Below are 10,864 nucleotides of genomic sequence, written 5' to 3'. Positions count from 1 at the left end.
ATTAACGAAAAACGTAAAAAACTGCGAATTTACAGATTTCTCCCCCCTCTCCCACCCAAACCCGACGCTCAAAATGGTGTGACTTTTTTCTGAACATTACGTGGACCATATAGAACAATTTGGTGTTGGAGGATAATTTTCACTTTGGATGTCTGGGTTTGGGTCTAACTATACCATACTAAAATATGTAATTGTTAATATTATTATTTATTATTATTTTTAAATTGAAATTTTGTGGAAACAAAAGGAGGAAAGTGACGTTGTATCCCAAATTATTTCTCCGAAATATTTGTGTCTGGCGTGACGATGGATGAGGCTACTTTTCAAATTTCTAATTTTCAATTTATTAAATTTTCTTTCTGCTTCATTTTTGTTTGATCGTCTGCCTAAGCAATTGTTTGAGTTTTTTCATGTAATTTGAGTTCTCCCAAGATATATTATTCTAACATGAGATTTTAGGAGGTGGGAGAGATTAGGTGTCTTTGTTTTTTTTTTTTTTCATTATTGATAGGTAATCTCTAATATTGTTTCCTGAAATTTGATTTTTGATTCGGTAGACGAATCTAGTTTTATTAATTTGGTAGATGTCTTTCAGTTTTATTAATTTCTTTAAGATTTCTATTTTTTTAATCCCAGTTTTATCTATGGTCTCGAAAGCGCTTTCGAAATCAATAAAATTTATATTAGGTTCCTGTTATGCTATTGATTCCTGTAGTACCTATATACAGAGTGGGCCAAATAAAAGTGTCCACCTCGATATTTGGCAGTATTTATTAGATTTTAAGAAAATTACGAAACAGGTCGATTTTTGATCTAGGGGGGACACATATTTACGGTACATACATCTGTCATTTGTCAACCCGTTTCCTTCCATATTCCCCACTCTTATTTTTAAATAGGAAATAGGGATCGTGTGCTAGCTCATTTGAAAAGTTATTCAATTCTCTATTAAGTAATATTAACATTGGCATAATTATTTGTCCAAGAAAAATTATTTTAAATTAAATTAATTGACACAAGAAGAAGAATGTATGTAATTTATTTAATTCAAAATACATTCTACTGCTGATAGCAAACAGAAAAAAAATGTTTATTTGATAAATAAATATTGTTTGTTGCTTAAATTCAATATTCAACCTACCAAGAGGCAGATGGGTGGCAGCTTGAACTTGAAATTAAGCAAATAGCAATGTTTATTTATCAAAAAACATTTTTTTCTGTTTTATGACAGCAGTAGAATGTATTCTGAATTAAATAAATTACATACATTCTTATTTTTGTGTCAAATAATTTAATGTAAAAAAAAATCTTGGACACCCTGTATAAAAAATTATATTAATATTTATATTACTAAATAGAGAATTTAATAACCTTTCAAATGAGCTAGCACACGACCCCTATTCCCTATTTAAAAATAAGGGGTGAGGGATGTGGAAGGGAGGGGGTTCACAAATGACAGATGTATTTACCGTAAAAATGTCCCCTTTAGGTCCAAAATCGACCTGTTTCGTCATTTTATTAAAATCTAATAAATACTGCCAAATATGGAGGTGGGCACTTTTATTTGGCCCACTCTGTATATGTTTCATTGTATGGTAAATTATCGGTCCTTATTTGTAGATTCCAATTTAGAAAGTTGTATATTAGGGTGGGTCGAAAAACAATAATGTTTCATTTTTTAATCGCTATACCGCGGAACACTTGCCTTTGGGGTATACAGTGGAACCCCGATAAGTCGGCCCCCGACAACCCGGAACTCCGGCTAACCCGGACCGATTTTTATCAGACAAACATTTCAACAATAAAAATGTATTGCTGTTACAAAATCTCGTGAACCTAATTCATTCATTTGGTGACGTCAATATACGAACGAAACGATTGATGAAACCGACATTACTGAAAATATCAGGGTGCAGATGGGACCCTGTCGCGCAATTCGCAGCAAATAAAATAGTCGTATGTTTTTGGCTTCATTTTATTTCGGTTATACATACGCATTTTCAAGGTTCACGAGGTTTTGTACCAACTCTATGTAATATAATATTTGAGAGATAATGGAACCGGATTGAACTACATATACCAGAGTAAAAATTACTCATGGTACACCACATTCATTGTCGAAAACAACAGGCACCTGTATTATCCTTTATTTTTTTGAAACTGTCTGTGTTAGCATTGTTTAGAAAAGACTATTAAAATTCTTTTTTTAACAATGGTCTTAGTCATCACTGTTATTAAATAACATAACATCAGAGACGGTATTGTGTGTAGTAAAGTCGTATTATTGTTCGCTTCCGTTTTGTAATCGTTCGTAAATTTATTCAGATTTTGTGTTTGCGTGTCTTTTGTCTATAAGGGCAACAAAACGTAAAAATGTTGTAGTGACAATGGGAAAGAAACTAGAAGCATTAAGTAGAATTGATAAAGGTGAATCTTGCAGCATTATATTATGGTGTCGGTACATCTACAGTATCGGACTGGAAGAAAAATAGAACTAAAATCGAAGAATTTTTTTTTTCAAAATGATAACAAAAGACAGTTTAATCGGTGCAAAGCTAATAAAGCTAAGAATGAGACTTTTGACGACGCTTTGTATGTGTGGTTTTGTGTGGAATGCGAACGTGGTTTACCAGTGTCTGTGTGACAATTATAACGGAGTTTATCTGTAAGCATACCATATTTTATTAATTTTTAACATTTTCTCCGGCTAACCCGGATTTTCGATAACCCGGATTTTCGATAACCCGGATCTGCCGCGGTCCCAATTAATCCGAGTTAACGGGGTTCCACTGTATAAGTAAAATGCAAAGTAAAATAAAGTTATATATTGAACCCCCAGCTAGCGCATCATACTTAAAATTTAGTTTTTTTCAGAAATCAAGACATTTTTCAATTATTTCTACAATCTTTAGCCAATAATATTTAAACGTGCTATAGTGAAAACTGTTTAGTTAATAGTTTAAAAAAATAGGAAATAAATTTGAAACAGACAATATCTTTTAATTTGCGGTAGGTCTAAATACTAAAAAATTGTTAAAATTCAAATATTAGCACCTTAAAAAAAGGTGTGGTCTACTATGTTGTGTTCCACACTCTACTATCCATTTTTTGTTCTTTTACTTTACACCCCATCACCCCATTTAATTGGAATAGAATTATTATAGTGTGTTTAAAGTTATAAAGGATATAAATAAAACAACTTATAATTTTAATAACATGTTTAATTGAAAGAAAACAGAAACCAAATTGTAGCTAAACAATGTCAACAAATTAAATGAAATTTTGACTTTAGGAAGAGTCTTTTACTCATTATTTCTGAGTGGGTACGTTAAAGCTGTGCTTGCTGTCAAACCTTGGCATCGAAGCTCTGGATGCTACGGCAGATCTTATGAAACCATCTCGTTCCTAACCACTAGGAGGACTAGTTAATCGCAGTCTTTTGAGTAAAGATGAATAGTATCTTCTAGACATAAGTTATGCGATAAAGTCAGGCAACTGCCCTGTGGACTTATCTGTTCGAGAACTGGGTCCACTTTTCCACTCTCGATGGTTGACTACAGCTAACAGAGTTTTGAGACTGTATGTAAGTGTGGAAACGTCTTTAGTTGAAAATAAATTGTTAGTATCCTTCATTTTTAAATCATACATGCCTGTATGGTTCAAAATAAAGTACAGCAAATACATAACAGATGGACCTGAACACGTTTTTGAGACTATCAAATCAACCAGATTGCTACCAGAGAACTTGATTAAAGTAGTTGATCCTGTAATCGAAAGAAATGCATTTTTCCCACCCAGAAAATTTGCTACTGAGGATGATAGTGGATGAAAGGAAACACATAAGAGAATTAGGATTCCGAAGAATAATCAAAGCAAGGATGTTGGCTACAGAAAGAGAAACAGTTAGGGTCTTTCGACCTTTCATGCGAATGACTTTACTGAACTATTTGATTGGAGCACCACTGAAATTACACCACCATCAGTGTTACGGAGAGTCTCTGATGATGAAGTTTGGGCTAAAATCACTGATGGTGAAACACCAGAGGGTTAGTAGATGTCGCTGTATCGCGTCTGACGGGAAATTTGAATTATTTTTCAGATTCCCTTTAAAATGATGGTAGAGCTGTTTTTCGGTCCAGAGGTAGGCACAGTAACGAAAGCTACTGAGGACGCCTGAAATGGTAGAAACAGAGCCTGTCTAGCTGGTGTGCAACCCTCTGAATCGAAAACAAGCAAAACCATCATTTATTATTTTTAAAGATATATTATGTTTATGTATGTACTATTTACTTTGTTTCTGGCCGCATGGTCTAATCCTAAAGCCAATAAAAAAAAATTACGAAAAAAACTTATTTTTTATAAAATACTCTGCATTGTGTATAAAATAAGATGTAATCATCAAATATGAAATTTAATTAATGTTATACGAGGTATGTCAAAAAATATGAATTTCACTCAAGAGTAAAGTACCTTTACATTTCACAATATCGAAAATTGTTATTAACCCTTAACCCTTAAACGCCCAACCTTTTTTAGGTTCCATGTACGCCCAAGGGTGGGTAAAAAATATCCACCTCGAAAATAGCTAATATATTTATTGAGAGTTGTTTAGAATTGATTAAACTTAAGAATCTTATGCTTAATAAACACAGCATCTTCTAAAACATTAATATAAACAATTTACAAACCTTACAACAAAATTACAATGTACCGGGGTCCCAATAAGAATGGCTCTCGGCCATATCTCAGGAACCGTTTATAGTAGAGCTTTGAAATAAAAAATTTTATAACAGAAGTTGCCTCAGGAAAAGCCTGGAAATTATTTTCATAATTGTGGGACCACCGCTAGAGGGCGTAATTGAATATCAAAAATTAAAAAATCTAAATTTTACAAAATTTTCCTAATGAAGGGGCACTGGAAATCCGATCGTCGTATTCTTCATAAAATTCTACGCATATTTGATTTGACAAGTTTAGGTCTACCTTTGGAAATAAGAGGTGGGGGTGAGTGGGAACCTTGTTATGAAAAACTGGCTGCGAGTCCGGTTCTGCTTAATCAAATTTTGCAAACTTGGTCTTGTTGAAGACAGATCTTTTTCGTCAATGTAAAAGTTATGATTTCGAACCAACTTACTGAGTAATATGCCAGCTAGAAGGCGTTATTTAATTTTTTTCAGAAATCTAGTGTTCCTTGGAAAATATTAAATACAAACATGCATTTTTAATACCATATTACAAAATTAGACAAAATTAGCAACAGAATAGCGAAAACCGCATGTTAATACCTTTTTTCTATCTCGAGATATCTTACAAAACGTGTAAATTTAAAAACATAACTGTTACTGTCACCGGTAAACGAAATTCATTAAAAGTAGTGTGCTATGGAAACAACAAAGAAACATTTTCCAGCTGTCAACGAATATTAGGTCTTTTCAACGCTTCTCATTTGTTTCGAGCCTCGTTCATATCTCGTATATTAATATTATACACGGATTATACAGCATATGACAGAGGCTGGAAACAAATGAGAAGCGTTGAAAAGTTCTATTACAAAGAAATAAAAACAACTATTTAGTGATGACATAAACGTTCAAATTTTTGCCCATCATTTTCGTTGCAAACATTTACTCTTTCAAGAGTAGATTGAACAGCAGTCTCAATTTCTGCTGTCGATATGCTTTGAATGGCGTTTAGTATTCTCTGGATAATGTATTCTAGAGTAGTGTATGATGGGCAACAATTTGAATATTTAGGTCGTCACTAAGAAGTTCTTTTTGTTCTGTGTTATATTTAATTTTAATAGTATTGTTTCTCTTTATATTGTTGTTTTAATTAATTATATTTTTATACATTGACATCTGGAAAATGTTATTTTGGTTTTTTCCACAGCACACTACTTTTCATTAACTTAGTTTACCGGTGATAGTAACAGTTATGTATAAAATTTACACGTTTCTCGAGATATCTTGAGATAGAAAAAAGGTATCGACATGCGGTTTTCGCTATTCTATTGCTAATTTAATCTAATTTTATAAAGTATGATTAAAAATGCATACTTGTATTTAATATTTTCCAAAGAAAACTAGATTTCTGAAAAAATTAAATAACGCCTCCCAGCTGGCTTATTAATTATTAGGATGGTTCAAAATTATCACGCTTACATTAAAGAAAAAGATCTGTCTTCAACAAGACCCAGTTTTCAAAATTTGATTTAGCAGAACCGGACTAACAGCCATTTTTTCATAACAAGGTTCCCACTCACCTCCACCTCTTATTTGCAAAGGTAGAGTTAAACTTGTTAAATCAAATATGCACAGAATTTGATGAAGAATACAATAATCGGATTTCCAGTGCCCCTTCATTGGGAAAATTTTGTAAAATTTAATTTTTTTATTTTTGATATTCAATTACGCCGTCTAGCGGTGAACCCACAATTATGAAAATAATTTCCAGGCTTTTCCTGAGGCAACTTTTGTTATAAAAATTTTTATTTCAAAGCTCTACTATAAACGGTTCCTGAGATATGGCCGAGAGCCATTCTTATTGGGACACCCGGTACATCAAAATTAACATACCAGTAATTCAGATTTGTCGATTTTCTCCATATTCTTTCTTTCAGCCTCCTCATTGGCGGATAATTATGTAGATTATGTAATTATACATCGATAATTATATGGATTATCTTCCTACCAACGAGAAATTATATAGAAACCTTTAGTAACAAGTTTTGCCAAGGGTGTACTTATGCCCATCCATATTTAACTCAAGATGCTGCTTTTATTTTCAAAAATATTGGTAGAACCAAATTAACATTCGATAATGGGCTGTCTTTTTAACAATAAATAATTTTTAAAAAAAATTTAAACACGTAATAATTATGTTACAAGGGAATACGCATTAGGGACATTTTTTAACCACCCTTGGGCGTTTAAGGGTTAAGCACTAACATCTTAAGTCAATGGCGTAAACACTAACTAACCGCCTGACAGACGGGTTTAACATTTTAATGGTAATTTTTGTTTTTGTTAAATATTTTAATGCAAAAAAATATCTCGATGACTTACTGAAAGTATTGATTATCTAAAAAACACAGTATTTAATGTAGTTTTTCTGTATTTATTAAAATAAAAAACATTATAGCAAGAATGGAAGGATTGTTTAGGTACCTTTTTACTCCTGAAAAAAAGTGTGATAAAAATTAAACAAATTAAAGAATCTTAATAAAAATTTATAATCGAGTTAAACAAAGAGTAAGAAAGATGAAAATAAAAATGTTTTCAAAACTGACAGGTACTATAGTTAGTACAGTGTAGCAATGGTAGTCAGTGGCAACATTTTCATCACAAAATGATTTCACTTCACTTATGTCGTCTACTACCTCATCAAACCATTTTAAAAGAGTTTCCTCAGAGTGTTTATTTCCTTATTTGATGTTTTTTACGAACTGGGGCACATTATGTGTAATGACGAACTGGGCACAAACACTAACACCCCGTTTATTAGACGGAAATCGCATTTTGAACCGACCTATCTTTCGAATAAAAACCTGCAGCAATTTGCCGAATTCAATACTACTAAAGAACAACCCAATTTGAAAAGTCATAAACGGGCGACCTTCAAAATTTTCTAGGAGGGGAAATATCTCACTATCGACAAGCGATGCCATCTGAGAGACGGGGTGTTAGTACTTAAGGGTTAAGAAAAGTTGTTTGGAATTAAAAAATTTGTTTTAATGTTCAATTATATCCTTCTAAGTAAAATATTGAGAATAATAAAGGCACTTAACTCTTAAAAAAAAATTCATATTTTTTACATACCTTGTATAAAATTTAAAATGTTTGATATCTGATGATTGTATCTTCGATTTTAGACCAGGGATAGAATTTTATGAAGAATAACTTTTTTCGTAAAAGTGATAATAAAATAGTTCTCATAATTGTAATAAAATGATGATGAGTATCCGTAAATTGAGAAAAAATTTTTTTTCGATTAGAATGATGTAATTGTATATTTAGACATAGTTTCTAATTTCAAACTACTTTCCATAATAGTTTTTGATATTCTGGAATATAAAGGTACTTTACTCTTTAACGAAATTCATATTTTTGACATAACTCGTATAAAATTGATAAAATTTGATATCTGATGGTTGAGTTTTAGATTTTTGACTATCCAGAGTATTTTATTAAGAATAACTTTTTTTCGTAAAATTTATAATAAAAAAGTTGTCCATGTGGTTCCTAGCTACGCAGACACACTGTATAAGAGCTTCTGTATAGGAATTTTCTATTGCAATACCATATTCGGATTCAGCATAATCAAAAACAAAATAGAAACATATTTGATCAAAGTAAAATAATGAATTTATCGATATTTTTAAAATTATTTATACAAAACAATTGTTATTGTTTAAACAATTAATAAACAATAAGCGGCCAAATCTGCGAGTAGAACTTTTTACTTTAACATGTATACAGGGTGAGTCATGAGGTACTGTACATACTCCTACCTCGAATAGAGGCTCCTGTGGGGAATAACAAATGACTATTAAAAAGTGTCTGCTCCCATTGTTTAATAATATACAGGGCGAGTTTCGCATTTTGACAGAAATTTATATTCGTCATAATTTTTGAACGGTCAGATCGATGTGTCTCTTATTTTGGTCAATCGTTACACTATTACCACCTAATCAATCGATTTATTCAAACTAGAAAAAATCAGGGCCGGCTTCAAAAAAATTAGTTCGTTTGGATCTTAGAAAAAATTTCACCCTGTATACGCTTTTTGAAAACTATAATATGAATTTTACAAATTAGACAAATAGGCAATTAAAATTATATATTTACTTTTTCCCCACACGATTAATTAAGTTTTTATAAAAAAATAAAATTTGACTATGAAATAAAAGTTTGGTAAACTAAACCATAGATTTAAAAAAAAATAACTTTTATTACAAAAATTAATTTTTTTTGAGCAAATATATAATTTATGTTACCACCAATCAACTGATTTATTCAAACTAAAAAGAATCAGGCCCGGATTTAAATAATTATTTCGTTTTAGTTTTAGAAAAAATTTCACCCTGTATACGCTTTCTGAAAACTCTAATATGAATTTTATAAATTAGACAAATAGGCAATTATAATGGCACATTTATTTTTTTCCCCACACAATTACTTAATTTTTTATTAAAAATCAAATTTGTCAAAATCGGAATTTTAAACAACAATGAAAAAAAAATGAAATCACGGTTTAACTCGCTACAACCCTGTTCCAATTTAATATTTTTTTTCTGAAATTTTTACAGCACATATCTCTTACCATTGTGAAGACTACGAAAATTGTTGTAGACTTTCAGTCTTCTTCTCATAAAAGTTATGAATTTTAAAAAATAAAAGGTGGAGATTCGTGAATTACAAAGTTAAATCGCAAAAATTAAGTGAAAAAATTTTAAATTTATCTATTTGATCAAGTCTATGTTAAACTATAGAGTCCAAAGAGAAGTGGTATGAGTTTATATCTAGATGTGGCATAGAAAAAAAATTGTGAAGCTTTTAATTTTAAGAAAAACGTTGGTTCATTTTTTTATGGTAAAATTCCGATTTTGACAAATTTGATTTTTTAATAAGAAATTAAGTAATCGTGTGGGGAAAAAATAAATACGCCATTTTAATTGCCTATTTGTCTGATTTGTAAAATTCATACTAGAGTTTTCAAAAAGCGTATACAGGGTGAAATTTTTTCTAAGACCAAAACGAACTAATTTTTTAAATCCCGGCCTGATTTTTTTCTAGTTTGATTAAATCAGTTGATTGGGTGGTAACATAAATTAAATATTTGTTAAAAAAAATTAATTTTTTTAATAAAAGTTAATTTTTTAAATCTATGGTTCACTTTACCAAACTTTTAATTCATAGTCAAATTTGATTTTTTTATAAAAAATTAAGTAATCGTGTGGGGAAAAAATAAATATGCCATTTTAATTGCCCATTTGTTTAATTTGTAAAATTCATATTAGAGTTTTCAAAAAGCATATACAGGGTGAAATTTTTTCTAAGACCTAAACGAACTAATTTTTTTAAAGCCGGACCTGATTTTTTTCTCGTTTGAATAAATCAGTTGATTAGGTGGTAATAGTGTAACGATTGACCAAAATAAGAGACATATCGATCTGACCGTTTAAAAATTATGACGAATACAAACTGTCAAAATTCGAAACTCGCCCTCTATATTAATAAACAATGGGAGTAGACACTTTTTAACGGTCATTTGTTATTCCCCAGAGGGGCCTCTATACGAGGTAGGAGTATGTACAGTTCCTCATGACTCACCCTGTATAAACTAACAAGAAAAAAATTAGAAAAATATAAGCTTGTTTGAATTTTTCCGAAACAATGCATATTTTCGTTCTAATTGCACTCCCCTATACTGAATAGACTGTTTATTTAAATTTGTATTATGCTTTGATCTTTCTTGTGATAGTTCTTGCTACCTTTGTTTGTCTTAGAGATTAGCTAAAGTAGCTATTATGCTTTGATTTTTCTTGTGATAGTTCTTGCTACCTTTGTTTGTCTTAGAGATTAGCTAAAGTAGCTCGGAAAGAGCTATTCAGGGTAGGGATGTCCATGATTGTCTTTGTGATGGTGAAGAGGAAATACCCTAGCTAAGGTTGACGTACTCACGGTCCTAAGTCAATAGTGGATTTCAAAATGGTAACACCTACGTGGTTAGTACCTTACAATTTAAAAAATTATAAAAAGGGGCAAATAGTCCAGAGAAATAAGGTTTTTGTCGGGACACTTGAACAGCCAGGTTGCAAATGGGTTTTTTGGGTACTATACAGTAATGAGCGCGCTAATAACCG

This window comes from Diabrotica virgifera, chromosome 8 (assembly GCF_917563875.1).
Source record: "Diabrotica virgifera virgifera chromosome 8, PGI_DIABVI_V3a".
In the NCBI taxonomy this organism is placed as follows: Eukaryota; Metazoa; Arthropoda; class Insecta; order Coleoptera; family Chrysomelidae; genus Diabrotica; species Diabrotica virgifera.
Note: the sequence above shows the minus strand (reverse complement) of the source record.